The sequence below is a fragment of the Apteryx rowi genome, unplaced genomic scaffold (assembly GCF_003343035.1).
Source record: "Apteryx rowi isolate R43461 unplaced genomic scaffold, aptRow1 scaffold_446, whole genome shotgun sequence".
NCBI classification, from domain to species: domain Eukaryota; kingdom Metazoa; phylum Chordata; class Aves; order Apterygiformes; family Apterygidae; genus Apteryx; species Apteryx rowi.
This window is the reverse complement of record NW_020450701.1, coordinates 110,257-128,818: the sequence shown is the minus strand read 5'-3', so window position 1 is coordinate 128,818 and position 18,562 is coordinate 110,257.

Genomic DNA, 18,562 nt, shown 5'->3' with positions numbered 1-18,562 from the left:
ATTCCTGCATGACTGCAAGCACAGGATAAAAGTAGGTAGAAGAGACATGTAGATATGCACAGAGTGCATTGCAACTTTGAGCAAGACTTTTCACTGGCTGTAATAAAAAATATCTGCAGTTTAAATAAATGCTGCTAGATAGGACAGAGTCTCCTGCATCCCCTATCTAATTAGTCTCCAGAATCTGCTGCTCTTAGATGCTGATTCTGTCATGGACTATGCTTGTAGTTACAGCAACACCAGATGAAAAATTAGAGAATGGAAGGAATGGACAGAGAAATATTGAGCAATCTTCCCAAAGAGAGTACATATCACGGAAGCCACTTTTGATAATATTGTCCTACTGCTCGTGTTGTGTCCAACATCCAAAAATAGAAATCCCATTAACAATGATAAATAAGTGACATGTGTTTAACAGAATAAAATTAAATGTGTAAGTCTTAAGCAAGAACGATTGTAAAAATGTTAATTCATTAAACTGCAGGTGGTCTCCCCATGAATACATTATATCATAGTGTCACTCATTAATAGTCTTTTCCTGTCACTTCTGAATTAGATAGTTTATAAAAATTGCAGCCAGTGCTTTTTCTCTGATGATTAACAGACTTGCTATTACATATTGATGCAGGATGTAAAAGTCCTGAATATCTGAAGCAAGAAGTGTTTTCTGATTTACCTGGATTACATCCTGTTCTTCCTTTTCACATGCCCTATTGTCTTGCTAGTAAACTATAGCTCGTAATAGGTTTAACAATACATAGATTTAGGCTACAAAAAAATTTTAATTTTAAATATAAAAAACCTCCAAATTAGCCCCTTTTTCATTTAGCTGCCAAATTCCAAGAGCAGGATCTCAAGCAGGTATAAATCTGAGCAATTTCTATTTAAGCCGTTAAATCAATGACAACTTACTCCTGTTGAACGGCTGTTTGTGCTTAGCTTACAGCTACAGGCAGAAGCACAGCATGCAAAAGTGAGATGTTAGTGGGAGCCAAAGGCAGTTTTTTATTTGGAAGTTCAAATGTGTTTGTAACAGCCCTAAAAATACACCCTGGTCGTGCTGAAGGACCTAAAGCAACGCAGCGTTCTAGGGTGAAGTGAATGGCAACACTCTTGTGGATTTCACCCGTGACATATTCATTGAATTACAATTTGGATGCTGCCACCTGTTGTTCTGCTGCTCTCCTCCCAGCTATTTATTCCTTTCCCACTTTCCATGTTCAGTTGATTCCAATTTCTCTCTTGCCCTGGCTTTCTCATCCCACTTTGAGACTCACTGTCTATCAATCCCGGCACCTTTTCAATATCTACTAAAAACAGCCCATTTTTGATTTCCAAGCAGTTTCCTTAGTCCTTCATTATCCCTGGTCCAGACCTTGTCCTCTCTGTGTTTCAGGCAGAAAATTCCTACTCCTTACACTACACAGAGGCTATGTCTACACTAGCAAATACTGTGGCCTGATGGGAGCAGATCTGTGGAGTGAAAGAGTACATGCTGTGGACCCTGCCAGTGTCCACCCTATAGACATCTCAGGGGATTTTACTTTGGCCAAGCTCTCATGGGCAGGACCCTCACTAACATGAGGAGCACATCCCCTGCTGTAGCTTCACCTGGCAGGAACCCAGCCCATGCCCTTTGAGACCACTCCACAAAGTGAAGCTAAGTGTGGTAACTGGTGACAAACAAGGCATTTGCTTCAAGATTTGTTCATTCCTTATGCAAGCTAAAACACTAGTAGACACAGATGCTAGAGAGCTATGCCATAGTGGCTCCTGACAGCCCAGAAAACTGACTGCAAGAAAAGCCACAGTCAACCTTGGTAGTCTGGGCTGGAGCAAACTCAGTACCACAACATCTTTAAAGAATTGAGGTACCAAATACTAGCAAATCTTTACTGGGAATGTGTGAATGAAGATTTTTTTTCAGAACCTGTAAGTTAATCAGAATAGCAAAACTCACATCTCTGATATCAGGACAAAATTTCTGCTCCAAGCCAGAGTTCTTGAGTTTCTCAGTGCCAGATTTTTTCACTTGTTCAAAACAATAACTTTTCCCTAAGATTATTATCATAAAAGCTAAAGCATTTTAGCTCAATTTAGGAAAAAGTATGAGGTTAAAGCTGATTGCTCTGGAAAATATGAGTCAAAAAGGTGAAGTTTGTTAAAGAGAGAAGCATTTATATGTTCTTAAATTAGATTTCTGGGAAACTTCCCCTGGAAATCACCCCATCAGATTTCTCTGCTCAGAGTCTGAACTTCATCTTGTTGTTCACATTATAACATGGCATTGCAAAATCAAAAAGGAAATGACCATCTACATACTCTTCTAATGAAACCTCCACATACAAATTTTGTATGATTGTAATAGTGGTACATCCATTTCACACATGCAGTCTTGGATGTGGAAGATGATATATGCAGTTTTTTGAAGGATGGCTAGAATTTTTACACATTTAAGAAAGAAATAAACAAATGAACAAAAAATCAAATCCAACTGCATTAGACTACCTGATCATCCAAGATGGCTTTTTTCTGCTGGCAGGCAAAGGAAAGGCAATCATGGAGCATACAGTGTAATATTTAAGTAACTGATATGCTGATGTCCCGGCCTGGCTTTGGCCTGGCCCCATCCCCACGGCTCTGCCTGGCCATCGTGGTGCTGTGCCTGGCTGCGGATGCACTCACAGACTCCTGTGTCGGCCCGCAGGTGCCCACCTGGCCCGTCCCCGCCGGCAGCCCCCCGATACTGGAAGCCCCCAGCCCTGGCATGGCCAAGCTGGCTTCTCTCATATGAGCTACCTCAGAGACATACGTGAGTGGGGACCATGCGCATGGTCTGGTCCTTTTATTTGTTAGGAGGAAACTAAATAAATGCTGCTACCTATTAATTGACCCCCTGCATGTCCTGGGTCTCCCATCTTCCCCTGCTGCTGTGGTTCAGCTTGGCAGAGGGAGAGCGAACCACCACATTCAAACTCATGAGGCCTCTTGTGACTGAAACGAGATGGGGAAAGATCATCTCTGTCACCTCTTTATCAATACAGTTGACACATTTGAGGAAACCATGGCCTGTCTACAGCAAGGTGTCAAGAAATCCATGAATTATTTATTAGTTCAATTAGTCGACATGGGCGAAGAATGGCGAGAGCTGTAAAATAATTACTTATTGATTTGCCTTTTCTTCCTTGAACCGCTTCGCAATTCTGGTGTGAGACAGGAAAAGCACAAGGGCTGGGGGACCCACTTGCTTTCCGTTCTGGTTACAGTGGAGCTGGCATTACAAATAATGAGGCTTCAGCTTTGGACATGTGCTAATATTAGTGCTGGCATGACAGATGGAATAACTTTATTTGCTACGGCACAGATGCTGTAACCCCATTATTTTCTACAGGCATGTTAAGCAACAATCAATAACTCCTTGTCTGCTTATGGCATTTGGAAATCTCTGGGGACTACTTATGACACTTATTTGTTTTTTGCACTTGCCATTAAATCATATTCAAAACACCCCAAACTTTCAAAAGCTAGCTACCTAACCATCCTGCATATTAATGCTAATAAAAAGATCTACCTAGCTTCAATAAATGACAGGCTATCTTACTTCTCACAAACAAGAAGACATGGCTAAAAGAGTATTTTTGGGTCATTCGAAATCCTGCACAGCTTCTAGAGTCGTTTTATAACTGATGCTAAGTCAGTCATCTAGCAATGTTGGTTACAGTTTGTATCAATGCCTACAACATGAGATCATCAGGAGACAATCTGAGAGCCTTGCCTGCTACGCTTTTGTGGTGGTGTAAAGGTCATGAGGACTCTGTTGTTGCATTGGCACTATAGGTACCTGCTCTGAGCTGTGGAAGCTCTTGACAAAACACTTCAATTTGCTGTTTTGAGATTTAAAGTAATTTGCAAAATGTACTTCAAGCAAATACAGACCAAGTGATGAGCTATTTCAAAGAGATCAGAAGGTTTAATATCATTATTGGAAACAAACACACCAAATCACCTTCTAATCCTTGAGGAAACTCTTATTCTGGGGTAATGTTGTGACTAAGAAATTATATCATGGCTCAGAACTTCTCACATTTTGAAGCACAATAGTTCTTGAATTTTTTGGCTGTTGTCAAACTGCAAGTTAAAACATGACACATATACTGTCACTAGTCATCACAGCCTGTGGTCAGGAATGTGTCAGGGCCACTCAAAATCATTTCCAAGCACAGAAGAATATAAAGAAATTTCTATCACAGGACTAGCCTGCGGCAGACAAAAGTGGATACGCTGAGCACTGACATTTAAACCTTGRATCAACTTTACTTTTGAACAGAGCAGTAAGATTTTCTCTAGCTGGTGACTACCATATATTCTACCACATATTTGCTGGTTACTCAAACTCTTAGATTCACGTACCACAGAGCTACTGGCCATTTGTTTCCCTGTACTCGCCGGAGTTTCCTGACCAGATTCAGCACTCAACAGCTTGTTTGAGGAAAAGGTCAGCAAGGTGGCTTCTTCCACTGGCTTTACAGTACCAACAATGTAATTTTTCTTGATGCCATTCTTGTTGTGGTGAACATGATGAATGACCTCTTTGAATCTAACAGCGACTCACACTAACCACTGCCAACAACAGGAAAATGAGGCTTATGAATTTCATACCAGCACTTGCTTGTGAAATACTCGGATTGAGATTCTGGTTCATCTTCAGCTTTCCTGTTGTAGGGAGGAATCACGGCTTGACCAGAAGCAGCAGCTAAGATAGGCCTGGAGAGGGTGAAGTTTCCAGAAGTCACTTTTGTTCCTGTTGAGTCTGCTGCCTCTGTAGTGGCTGTGGTCCTGCTGGTGGCAAATGTCACTGTGAAACAACATTTTAGAATTTTCATTTATTAAAAAAAAAATCCCCCAAAGCTAGGAAATTACACATAAAACACCTGAGAATAATAGTATGCTTGAAAGTTTCAAAAACTGAAAGATAAAAAATTACATGATTAGGTTGCCTGTACAGTCCCAGTTATCACATCTCATTCTTTTATGCTATGAATGTCTTCACTTCCACATTAATATACCACTTTTTCCACAGACAACTTTCATTCCAGCATTTGCTTACACTTAAGTGATTGCCTTTGCAACGTTAATGTTCTCAGCAGTTTCTCTTAAGATAGTGTAGGTGATCTACAGATATTTGCACTTTACTTTTTATTTCTCTCTCTCCTTTCATATAAAACATGTTTTCAGGAAACAAAATTGAACATCATTGTGCTGACCAGCGTCAGAGTGAGAAATGCCAAGTTCTTATTAAAAGCCATTCATATTCTGAGCATTCAGCTCATCCAGTGAGTCTCCTAATTTTTTTCTTGCAATCTGTTTGGGAAGTGAGCATCTTTAGCAAGTAAATGTTAGCAGGAAATTAGAAGAACGTTTCCAGCAGTTAAGGGTTCTTATGTTCAAGTGTTATTTTGAAAATATTTCTGGTTAAGTGCTAACACATTTTCAAGTGTCATTTAACAGGTATGATGGCATTCCATGTGGGAGGTGAGCACACACCAACAACGGTACTACTGCTTCAGCATGACACATATGTTCATTTTGTGTGCTGGAACACTGTGGTTTTCCAGGCTCCCTGTCAATACCTACATTGGCATCATTCACAGAATAATCCTATGAGTGGTATTCCCGGGAGGACTGTAAATTTAATTATTGTCAGAGTGCTTAGAGGCATTTTTGTGTGTCAAATCAAAATACATAAATAAACAAATAAGACAAACTTCTCTTTTCAGTAAAGACACTTTCTACCAGCAGTAACTCCAAGTTCTGCTGTTAGCTACCTGCCAGCTATCCCAGTCCCCAGCCGTGTCTCCTGACACAGAAGCAGAGCTCAGGCACATCAGTAGAGCTTAGCCAGTTTCTGAACACTGTGTGGACAGTGCAATTTCTGGAGAGCTGCAGGAACAAGGCAAACAAACTGCTAGTAAATAAGCTTGGTCCAGAAGGGGAGTTCTGACTAGCTGAGGGAAATGTCAGGGGCAGCCTTCAACAAGAGCAGTTTGGAACAAGAAAATTCATGGTTTCTTTGGGCAGATGTTTGACAAACTTTAGTGTACTCCTGGGAGGGATTACATGTCTGTTGGAGGAAAACTTCCCTTGGGTCCTTGCTTTGAACTTTCTGCAACAGCAAAGGACAGTCTTTCCATCATTCCGTCCACTACTTTTTTCCTCAGTAATATTGAAAGTCCTGCTTATATTGACACCTTGTAATTTTTCTTCTTGTCAACTTTTTCCTACACAGTTTAGCAGCTGGTAGCAGCAAAGATGTCAAAGATCGGATCGAATATGTGAATTTTGCCTTCTTCTATTTCGAAGGTAGGGTTTACCCTCTTAGCATTGGCCTGCCTGGAACACCAAACAGGTGGTAAGTTTACCTACTGATGAGTGAACTTATGCACTTTTTTCTATACCACTTTCTGCTGGCTGTTATTAGTTATAAATCGTGATTAGTTTTATGAAGTTAATATTAGCACAGCACTTTGAACAAGCAAACCTCTGTAACTGTTAAGAATGTTTGTAGCACATTTTATAAAGCAATGTCAAAGGTGACACTGGAAAAGTATTTTTCATATTTTCCTGCTCCTACATGTCATTTTATGTGGACTCAGGATCATTGAATAAGGGCACTCTAAAAATATAGATGTTCACTAATGTTCAAAATTAGGGCTGCATGAATAATTGATGGCCAGCAAACTGGGGAACAAGTTGTGTTCAGATTGAACTAAGTGTAATGGTTCTCATTTTCTTTCCTCAGAAATGGAAACCCCAAGCATTTCTGTGGTAGTAGTTCCTGTTTTGACCTGTAACTCAAGAGCTAGAGCACTCCCACAGTGTGGGAGACACTGAGGCATTTCCAACTCCTGCCAAGTGGTTTCAAGCCCACATCTTTCACTGTTGCACAAAGTGTTCTAGTCTATGGACTTTGTAAGGTGGAGGGGCAGGCAGGAGAAGGTGGAAAGAGAAACAGGATCTCAGTCAGGGCTGTTCACATTATCCTGACTTGTACAAATCATTAAATATCCACTTAATTAGGAGCCAAACCTAGATGACCTGTTGCCCTGTTGGGACAATGTGTGACTTGACTCCCCACCACAGGAGTTTCCTGACAATCAGGCTGACACACAGTCTCTGTCTAAGTATTTCCTGCAAAATAGACCAGCCTGAGAAGGAAAAACTAAGTGAATATCCCATGCCTATGCTTTAGGACATCAAAGAAAATGCAGTTGAAGGAAGTTCACATCCACTACTTGCCTTATTCAGGATGGGGACTTCAAGCAAGGCTTCCCTATCTCCCAGGGGCACCCCAGCTACCATCAGTAGACTGCTCTCAGGTGGGATGATCCCAGCAGAGGGGCTGTAGAGCATACTAAGCAAACATATGTAGAAAATGACTACTGTGCATCATGTTTAGATTCATTTGGAAGCTGAAAATTTTAGGATTTTTTTTGCCTCCAAAAACATAACAATACCAAAGAATTAAGAACCCTAAGGAATTAAATCATTAAGACTTTTCTTACCTTCCCCACTCTCTTACTCCCTCCAAATGAAGCCTGATGTTTAGGACGCTCTCTGGATTCAACCGTCAGAAGGAGGACATAACTGAAATCAGGTCTTCCATAGGCGATGAAAGAAGAATCTCCTGTAGAGATCCCATTCTAGTTGTTTAAAATCCAATTTTAATAAAAAAAAGTTTGGATCATTTTCCCTTCCCAACAAACCCAGTCCTCACTGTATTGCTTGGTCTCTGAGGGGTCTCATAGATAAAATGCTTCTGCCTGAAGATCTACAAGGGACCACTACACCAGGTGTGGTAGGATGAATCCAATAGACTTTGGGAAGCTCAAGGGAGTATTTCCATCTATTGCAATGTTTATTTGTCATATTTATGAATGTTTCACCACTTGCTTTATGCCTGAGAGAAATATGCTCAAGACCTGATTGTTATACAGCAAAAAAACAATACACTGAATTTATTGGTCCTGATTTTCTAGTCCGTTCTTGCTGGTTATAAGGCTAATGGTATCACTGGTGCTATACACCAAATTTGGAGACCACAGTGAAGAAAGCTCAGCATCTTGGAGCTGACAGACAGCATCAGCAAAGACTGTGTGCTTGGCCCTCAGGGCAATAGAGGGCTTGGTTTAAGTTTTGTAGGCACTACTAAAGTAATTGACTGTAACAACAAATTTAAGGAGGGTAGTAGGCTAGTAATCCCATGGAGAGTGTACCAAAATGCAGGAGGTGGCATGAAGAGATGACTGAGGACAGCTGTGGATAAAGTGAATTTACTGGAAATCAAGACTTGTGCTAGTGATGGAGTGAAGAGTTAACAGGTGTGAGAAGAGATCTGGGCAAATAGAATTGCAGGGAGCTTCAATTTGATGTGACTCAGAAATGCTATTAGGGTAAGTGAGGATTCCTGAACAGAGGTCAAGAAATATGATCTTAAGATATGCACATTGACTTGCAGTTTCTAAAGGGCCATCAAAATCTCAGTATTGTCTTTCTTTGCAAAACCCAATTTCCTGTCATTTATTTTGAACTTTGAAAAATCCTTGCATTGGAGTAATTTTAATTTAGTGTTTCAATAACACCTCACACGTGGCCAAGAGTTAGTCCCTATAAGCAAAGGAGTTAGGCTCTGCCCTTCAATGAGGCAACAATTTTTGAAAGGTTTGCTTTTATCCATACCTACCTTGAAAAAGCTGGTGGAGAATTTCCTATCCATTTACATGTCTTTACACTGAACAGAAAGCAAATAAACAATTTGAACAAGCAGCAGATATTTTTTATGAAGTGCTGTGTGTTGGGGCATCATTATTAAAATAATGATGTTCAAATAGCAGGAGGTACTCCTGAATTGATAAAACATCATGTTGATGTGTGAGAAATGTGGAACTGGTCTTGAATAAGGAGTCTACTCAGGAGGGAGTCCTACAGGATTTATTGGCTTCAGAACACATACAATCACCCAGTTGAGTTATTCAGAATTTTTATGGGCATAAATGAGAGCAAAATCTCCCCAGGTATCCTAAAAGGCAGATCAGTGCTGAATGTGCCCACTGAATGTGGGAAACTGTGTATTTGGGATGGGAGAAAAACAACAGGGACTTGCACAGACTGCAATAGATAGGTCAGGTCTTCATACCTCCAACCCTAGACAGGAAAAAGAAAGTCATTAGATCATTGCAAGATGTTAAAGAAGTATTTAAAGTAAAGGTCACTGATTTGATTTATTTCTGTTGAGTAATAAGCACCTTTTCTTCCAGAAGTATGTATTACAAAAGTCAGCTTGAGCGTTTCAGGTATAGGTACAGGGCATCATTCTGAGAAAGGTCAGAGCAAGCAGCAGCTCCTCTTCTTGAAAGGAGCCAAGACACAAAAAAGTTTTTATTAAGACCTGTTCTGCAAAATTATGCCTAGACTTTGTGCAGACTATTTTCAGATGTAAACAGAACTTTTTTGTTACAGGAAAGCTCTCATTGTTTCAAGTGTTTTAAGATAAGTGAGCCTGTTTGCTAGACAAGAGCAGTCTGTTGATAAACCTGCTCTATAAACCATTTCAAATAGAGAACATAATAGGATTACTTACCATGGTTACATATATTTTTCCATCAGTAAATGAATGTGAAACCTCTTAGATTTTTTTTGTTTCAGATGGAGCCACACAGATTAAGAATTAACAGTGCAGGATATAGTCAATTTGATGTAGTTGGAAGGGAATTTTTACTTCTGATGCTGACTAAATAAATATTTATTAGCACAATTCATAGAATATGGAGTACTTGGTATGTCAATGGTTATTCTGATTATTTAAAGTCATGATTTCAGCACTGCCATTTTGTAGCATTAAAAATAATGAGGGATATTAAAATGGTAAACTGGAAATGTGCTCATGGTCTTGAATAGGCAGGTATAAAATCTATGAAAATGTGATACAGAGGTAGAAAAATCAATTCAAGAAAAGCATACCTGAAAACCTGTAAGTGCTTTTTCATGTATAGATAAAGAAATTTTGTACACAGAATACAGAAATGAGTGCTGTGAGCTGCTTGATGTTAACTAGCTATGCTGAATACATACAGTATTTAAGGCCTAATTTAAAAACTCTTAGGCATAGAACTTATAGCCATGTCCCAGCAAGTTGTAAGCATATCAGACCTCATTTGTTGTGTGGCACAGAGTAAACTCTGTGGCAAACCCAAGAATAATTTCAGGAATATGGGAAGAGATTCCAACTAACTCTCAACTGTGCAGGTATTTACATCAGACAGAACAGGTATAAAATACTAATGGATCAGAGTAGCAGGGACAGATTCCCACTGATATAAATTACCAAATTTTCACTGTGTGCAAGGCTTGTCTTTCTCCTGGCTTCTCTTGACTGGAGTCTCTGTGCTGACCCCATAGTCGGCCCAGGGAATTAAGGAGTAAAAYGGTGAGCTGTTATTGCTGGTGAGATTGTTGAGGCAGAGAATCCAGCTTTATTCTGTTTGCTTTGGGTTCAAATACACCATTTCTGGCTCTCTGGGCTATAGAGACTCTGTGGCTTGCCGATGGGCAGGGTGTGCCAACTCCAATTCAGAGCTAGACTATTTATTACTTTTAACTGGAAGAAGAGCAAAACAAGTTCATATCTGCCTGCAGAAAACCATGCAGACATATTTGGCTGTTTTATGATCTGCCTCTTGTCTCAAGGGAGTTGATTTCATTAAAGTCTAACTTCCCCTTTGTCATTTCATTCCTTCTCCTTCAAACTAATACACTCTCTGAATGAAAGATGCCCAGGGGTGCTATTGGAGTTCATCCAAAGGCAGTTACGGTGCAAGATTCACTCTGGTGAGAACTCATCTGCTTTGGAAAGCTCTAGCTCTTGAGCTATGCCAGTAGAGTTACAGTGATGAGATTGTCCTAATGTGGATACAGTTGGGCTGATGGAGAAGTGCTGATTCTAAATCTGTAACGGAAATAGGTCACACTAGGACCAGGTGTCTTGAGTGCAGCAAACCCGCAGCCATATATGAGGATGGGGTGGTAATGAATCTACACTCATCAAAAAACCCCCCCTTTTTGGGTTTTGCCTATACACAGTGTAGAACAGCCCAAAGAGCAACATTGCTGGCACTATTTTAGAATATCCTGCTCTATTAAGCTGTGGAGCTAGTCAATATAGATGCCATAAAGCTCAGTCCGTCAAATGGAGCGGACCAAATCGTTAGTGGGTGCAAGTCAATGCAGCTCCACAAAAGCATCATGGGTCCATGTTCATTTGCATCACTTAAGGGTGCCTTGCACCTTCTATAATCACTTAAAGCTGTGCTGAGGGATTGGGTTAAGATAAAACATTTTACATCTACTTGGCATTCTATATGCACAGATTCTGAGGGAGCCTTGAGATACCTAAATCTTACTGAATTTCTTTAGAAGTTGGACATCTGCTTCCCACAAGCTCTTTTGAAAATCACTGCCATAACCACTTGGTGGGATGTGAGGGAGGAGTGAGTGGGGCCCAGCATTGGCTAAGAACTGCGGTAATAATTTAAGTGACTTCAAGTGAGGTAAATACTAAATATATATTTCCAGTTTGACACAAAATCCTCTGACAACACCATGATCTGAGATCCTTTCATCATGCATGATTATAATCACTTGTTGGCATGAGGCACCTATCTGTCGCATTTATAGTTAGAAGCAGTGGAGGCAGCTGACATCTGACAGGGATGAGGCAGACCTGACAGGTTCCCCCACCTTGGCCCGCTTTTCCTCTCCCTTTCACTCTTGTCTTTCAGAGGGTGGTACGACATCTTGTCGTTACCCTGCAGGCTCTGCATGCCCGATCTCCCTGCCACTAGAGGGAAACATGCCTTTATGGAATGAATTTGAGACCTCACTGCTGCCCTAATGATAGCCAAGGGCATGACTTCAAAATGGGTAGGTAATTCCTGGGAGATCAGAGACCCATTTCACACCAGGCACATGCACATTCTCTTTCTTCATGACTGGCAACTTCCTCTCTATCTGGGTACCTTTTAAAACTCATCAGTGGTGGATCTTTCCTGAATACGGCCTTGGCAGTATGGATTGCTGAGACTGTGTATATTGAACAACCCCAGAGCACTATGATCCTTCCAGGAGAAGCTGGGTACCAGATCTCTGCCATGAGGAACATGCAGTCTGCCAGCTGGTTAACCCTTTAGAAATCAATCATATGTTATCACAGAAGAAGATGAATAACCAAATAGTGACTCAAAGAAGTGTTCCCTGGTTCTTTTTTGTTCCTTGAAGAATATAATGTGCACTTTGTCTTTTCCTGTCAAAGTTCATCTCTTTCCTCACACTTGTTTACTATTGGATGCTATCACCTTGGTGAAGGTTGTCCTCCATCTGCTCTCAGTCTCTGGTGCCTCATTCCCTTCCCATCTGCAAGCGGAGGAAAGAATCAGCTCAAAAACTGGTGGTATCCTTTTCCATGAACACAAGTCATATGATTAGAATAATTCCTAACTTTGCTCAACGTATATATAAAATTGCAATCTCAGCTTCAACAAAACAAGGGAGAACAGTGAATGTAATCAATAGTGGATGAATGAATGCACAAATTAGCATTAGGCTTGTTTCTAGGATGGTCCTTTACTCTTATGTGTCTTTTTTGCTAAAACTTGCTATGAAGAACACTAGGAATTCTTAACAGCTTATTTCACTGTATTAAACTGATGCTGTCTAAAGCTGAGACTTGTTGATAAAATTTGTCTTTGGTATCTAACAGTCAACTCTCTTACCTATTTTTCTGAACTGTTATGCCACAATTGTGACACTTCTATGGACTTCCCATTGCTGAAAAAATGAAACAGTTTTCTCTTATTTTCTTACACCAGCATGGATCTATAATAACACTACCATTGAAATTGGTGGCAGAATCTGACCCATCAACATTTTGTGAGTTTTAAAAACAGCAAGTAATTGAAAAGAAGGCCATTGTTTCCAACTTTAGTAGAGGAACTTTATCTATCAGACAGCTGCTGTACTCTACCTGAGGTTGATTGATGCTAGCTTAATAATGATGATCGATTAGATCATCAGTGTCATCCTTAGAAAGAATGTACTTTAGCTAATGACATCAGTTGACTAATAGATTCCTGTTTAAATGTCAAGGGGCCAGAGTGAGATGCTCTGCTAAGTACTTACATTATACCTATTGAAAAAAAATTACATCAAGTCTGCCTTACAACAAAGGACTTTTGTGACATACATAGTTATAGCTCCTCTATTTCCTCTACTACCGAGAATCAAATTTTGCTTTAAGTTGCAACAGTGCAAAACTGGGAGATACACCATTCATCTTCAAAGTTTGGCTCAGCCTTTCTAGAAATCATCAGATATRAATCACTGAGCTGTTACCTGAATGTGCCTTTCCTTGTTGTCATTACAGAGGGCACATCTCTAGCCCTGAAACCAACAGTATGGAAGGTGGTCCTTTTGTCCACTGCTGTCTCAGGAAAAGAAGCTTTGGGGTGAATTTTCTCTTCCAGCATGTTTGCATTCTGAATCACTCAAATTCCCCTCTCCTAATTATATTTCACCTCCTATGAACGTCTTGAGAACATCTTACATCGTAAGATGTTGCCGTAAACAGACTGCATTTCCCCTTCCTCACAAGCAGAAGACTGTGAATAAATTTTGCATTAACATCATGCACAAATTAATGATTCCAATGGGCTATATCATGCTATGAAATCTTCAGATGTAATTTCCAATTGATTTTAAATTAGCCTTCAGGGAAGTAGTTGCTTAATGAATACCTACATAGGTAAATATGAATGGCAATGTCATTCTGCTAGTGACTATCTTCTTTATGGATTCCTTATGGAGAGATACAATTTTATGACAAGATGTGACTAGCAGATTCATCTTAATCTAAGTATGTGGTAGAATGAGGGGCATACTTTACTATATGTAGATGTATAATTGCACTGTAGAAAATAATTTTTTACTTGAACTTGAATCAAAATGTACAGAACTGTGAGCAGACTGGTTCACTTTATCTTAATATATCTAAAAGCTCACTTGCACTTAAGTTTAACTTCTGAACAGAATTAATTTATTCCTTTTCAGTAGATCACTGCCAGTACAAAACTCACTTGCATAGCTGATAGGACCAGCATTACAGACATGCATTTAGATTTATTTGTTTGCAAGTGTGCATGCATTAATCCAGCTGCCCACTCATCAGTAGCTATATGTTTATAACTGGAAATTGAATATGCCTGACTGAATGAACAGTTTTTATGGCTCTGGCACACTGTTAAGTCAAAAAACTTCATGGAAGGCTGACGAGAGATGGTGCCTGAGCAAAACAAACAAAAATACAGAGTAAGGATATTAGTTTAGAGAACACAGCAGGTTTAATTGCTGCTGATGTTCAATTCACTTGCACACGTTGCTTCTGGAGCAGGCTGATCTGGAAGGACATTGCAGGCAGCAGTGAGGGAAGAGTCAATTAGCACTGCTGATCCCCAGGGAGACAGACGAGAGTCCCTACCTGAAGGATAATCTTTAGCCACCACAGAGCTACTGGGGAAGTGGAGCAGTGGGAGAGCTTTGGGGAGAAAAGAGATGGTTGCCTGTTTGTCACTGTCCAGAGCAGGGGAAGAGGAAATCTCTGGAAGCACATTTGCAGGACTATTCTGCTCATCCCAGYGAGAACCTGGAGAAGCCAACACAGAGGATGGGGTTGAGGGCATTCACACTGCTTAATTTTACATGTGACTTAAGTGGCTAAAGTTATCCAATGCAGAGTCACCCCCAAAAGACTTCATGGGACTCAACCCTCAGCAGCAATAGGCAGATTCAGCTACATCCTGAATTTATATCACGCTGGCATTTTTGGCCCTCCATCATGTCACCTTGCTCCATCAGCATGGAGGGTTTTTCACAAGGTATGAGTCACAGACTGACACTAATTTTTGTTCCCTTGCATCAAACTACCTCGCACTACAGCAAATACAAAGGCAAAGGCAGTCCAGGGGCTAATACAGCCATCACCCTCCTGGGTAAGGAGAAGGATGTTTACTCTGCGCAGGGTGCACTGCCCTCCAGAGTTACCCAAGGAAGTTTTAAACGAGAAAGGGCTAGTCTCAGAAACAGTCTAGGTACAGCAGCGCAGCACTCAAGGTAAAATGGGCTGTAGGCAATCTCTTGTGGTTGTGATGGTGCCAGCAGCAAATGTATTGCCCCAGCTTTTCATTGCTACCCACTCTCAGATGCTATTGCAACTTCTGATCTGCTGCTCAACTACTTGTGCAAGTGCTCCCAAACCCACCTCAGTGAAAGCAAGCAAGATAAATCCGAGTCTGCTGTTTGAATTAATCTGCTTAAATTGACCTTGCTCACACAAGCAGCTCAGTGGCAGCTGTAGAGAAGCCATCTCCTTAAGCTGGGAGGGCACTGGAGCAGGGAGCTGTGACCATGGCTGTGGCCTGCACAGAGGTTTGTGTCGGGGGCTCCCGCATGCCCCCAACACAAACTCACTCTTCCCCAGCCCAGGACTTCATAGTCCCCTCACATAGCTTATCCCCTCACATAGCTCAGGTTCCACTCTGAGCTAAGCATTCGGGGGACCCAACAGGGTTCACAGACAGAAGATAAAATCCTTGTGCGAAGGTAACAACTCACTAAGCGGTATGAGTTTGAAACTCTACCAGCTGTCATCGTGAAAGAGAAAAAAGTGCAGCTCTTAAGACCGAACACAGAACTGTTCTCTTCATAATTTCAAGACAAGGAGAAGCATTCATTGACTTGTTGCATAGTTTGTTCATTTCACCTTTATCTTATATAGATAATAAAAACATATTGAGAATGTCTTTTACCAAGATGAAAAACAACTTGAAAAGAACATCCCTCTTTATCTATCTATCTAGCTTCTAATTTAAGTCCTTAAAAGATAATGGTATATTACAACTACCAATTCAGATTTCCAAAATGTATGGAGAGGGAATCTGACATTTTGTAAAAGTATTTTTTTATTATTTTTTAACACTATTGCTTCCAAGGCTGGAAAATTACCTTTTTTAAGGGTTTTGTGAAAACATCTTTTTAAATTTCCTGCCCCATACATCATGCTGTGATTAATGGCATGAAGTTGTATAGGTCACATTAAGCTTCTTTGCTAAGGAAAACATGATGTCACATATGTGGCCCAATTTGATGTGTCAGAGCACATGAGAGGCCATGCCTGAAATGTGACAGAAACAGTTCTCAGCTTTGCTTGAAACCTAAGGACACACAGCAAAGTGCTAGATAAAGCTGTCTCATGAGGTTATAAAGTATTAACCCTTATACCTTTCTGTAGCACCTTTCGTCCTGAAATATAACTATCTCCAGAACAATGAAACCATTTTCTATTTTAAGTATTGTTTGACAGAATGTTTTCCTTTTTTAAAAGAAATTGAATTTCTAGATTTTAGTGATCTACCCTAGATTTTGGCTAAAACATAAAATCCTGTGAGATACTGAGACCCTTATGTTCACAGTTTTGATTTTAAGTTGATGTGCTGCTGTCATGCCTAGAGTATTGCTTCAGTAGTAACTTGAAAAGAAAGGTACCACCTACAAAATCAGTGGCAGTGCACTGACCCACAGCTACAAAGGTATCCTGAGTCTGTGACTAAAGGCATTTTTTTTCAGATTAGACTTTCTTTGATGACCACCAGCACTATGCAGTGCCTGTTACTATGGCTTCCCAAGTGCTTGGAGTGATATGCTTATCTGCTTTCAGGTTAATTTTATACAGACTAACACCAATGGTTGGTAAGAGGTTCTGCTTAAAATAGACTGACAACTACTGTATTTAAATTATTCTTCATCTGAAGCCATGAACATGTGTTTATACATGTATTTCCTGGATGAATAAAAATTTGAGTTTTATTCTTCTGAACGTAGGCACTTACTTCTTCATAGTAGATTTTATGAAGGTGAGCAGAGCCATCATCTCAGTGAGAATTTATGCTTAATCTTTAGTCCCCAAACCTTTTTAAAAAAGGGAGGCCATTTTACAGTATGAAATTCCGATGAGTCTTTGGCCAGATCTGCTCAAAAGTCTAAATAATATTTGTCTTTGTCTGAGCCCAGGCCTGCCCTGATGCATGATACAGATTCCATATGTGTCAATTAACCCTTTCTAGTTACTCATTTAAAAAAGTTGCATCTCATTTTTCTCTCAGTTACCTTACATTGGTGCTATATTTTTTGCTCTTTACCTATATTAAGGCAAAGAATATCATGTGCTGTGTCCATGCCATGAGTCTGTCAAATAATAAACCTATATTGGGTTAGTGTCTTTATATTCAAAAGTTTCAGTCAGAATTTCTAAATATTCCTTAACACAGCACTATTAGTGGGAATAGCTGTCAGATGAAAATGATCATCTCTAAGTTCTGTGCTTATTAACATTTAGCAACTTCTCTGAAGTAATTAATTGTCCTTTCATATTGAAAATCTTCATTGTTTGGTAAAAGTGCCATGTTTTTGAAGTGTTGGACCAAAATTCATTGGATCTCTTTGCCTAAAAAAAAGTCTTTAATTTCCTGACTCTTCTGTGAGAACAAGTGTAGTTAAAAAGGGCTGATTGCTCTTTTCTAGTATTGCCATTGGAGTTATGTTCAGGGAGATGCAAGTCATCATTTCTTCTTCTCCTAAGCTCTTCTAAAATGTCACTCTTGACATGTACTGTATATACACTGCAAAGTGTGCCCAGATCCCAGATCCAGGCTCAGATCCAAACTTCAGGTCTGGCCAAGTTTTTGTCTTTCTGCTCTTTACTGCATACAGTCCCTGCACGTGGTGTTGCTTCTATTCTGGTACATCAGCTAGAAGAGAGTTTGATGCTAAGGAGTTGTAGGAATGTGTCTCAAAGTCCTTAATACTGCCTTAGACAGAGCAACTTGAAGGACTAGTTCATGGGAGAACCTGTCTACACATTCATGTACCTCTGCCTGAGCCTATGTCTGGTGTGCCTGAGCGTGTGCATGAGTGGGCATGTGTTTTCCATGGGAGGTGACTGGCTCTACTTTGCTCCACCTTGCCTCCTGCTAGCTGAGATGAGGAGGAGGCGTTTTGGCTCAGTGTCACTGTAGTGACACCCAGGTTCAGTCCAGCCTCAGAAAAGTTGAATTAATCAACTTGGCTTTTCCTGGAGCTGCAAGGTGTTGTTCCCTGGCTAGCATTGGTCCTGGTGGAGGGTGCCTGGGAGGCTGAGCGTGCTGACCTCTGCAGCCTGTTCTTCTTCTGCCCCAGAATCGCTACAGAAAGGGGAGCCCAGGGCAGAGACCAGCAGAGCTGGCACACCTGGTATGTGAGACTGAGGATGAGAACGGGGCTGTTGTTAGCAGGGACTGGTCTCCTCTGCTTACTGGGCATCATCAAGCAAGCACAGCACAGTAAATGTAAATGAAATAGTCACTGATGAGTGGCCATGGTCATACGCCACAGTATCATTAGGGAAGCGGCTGGGCCCATACAG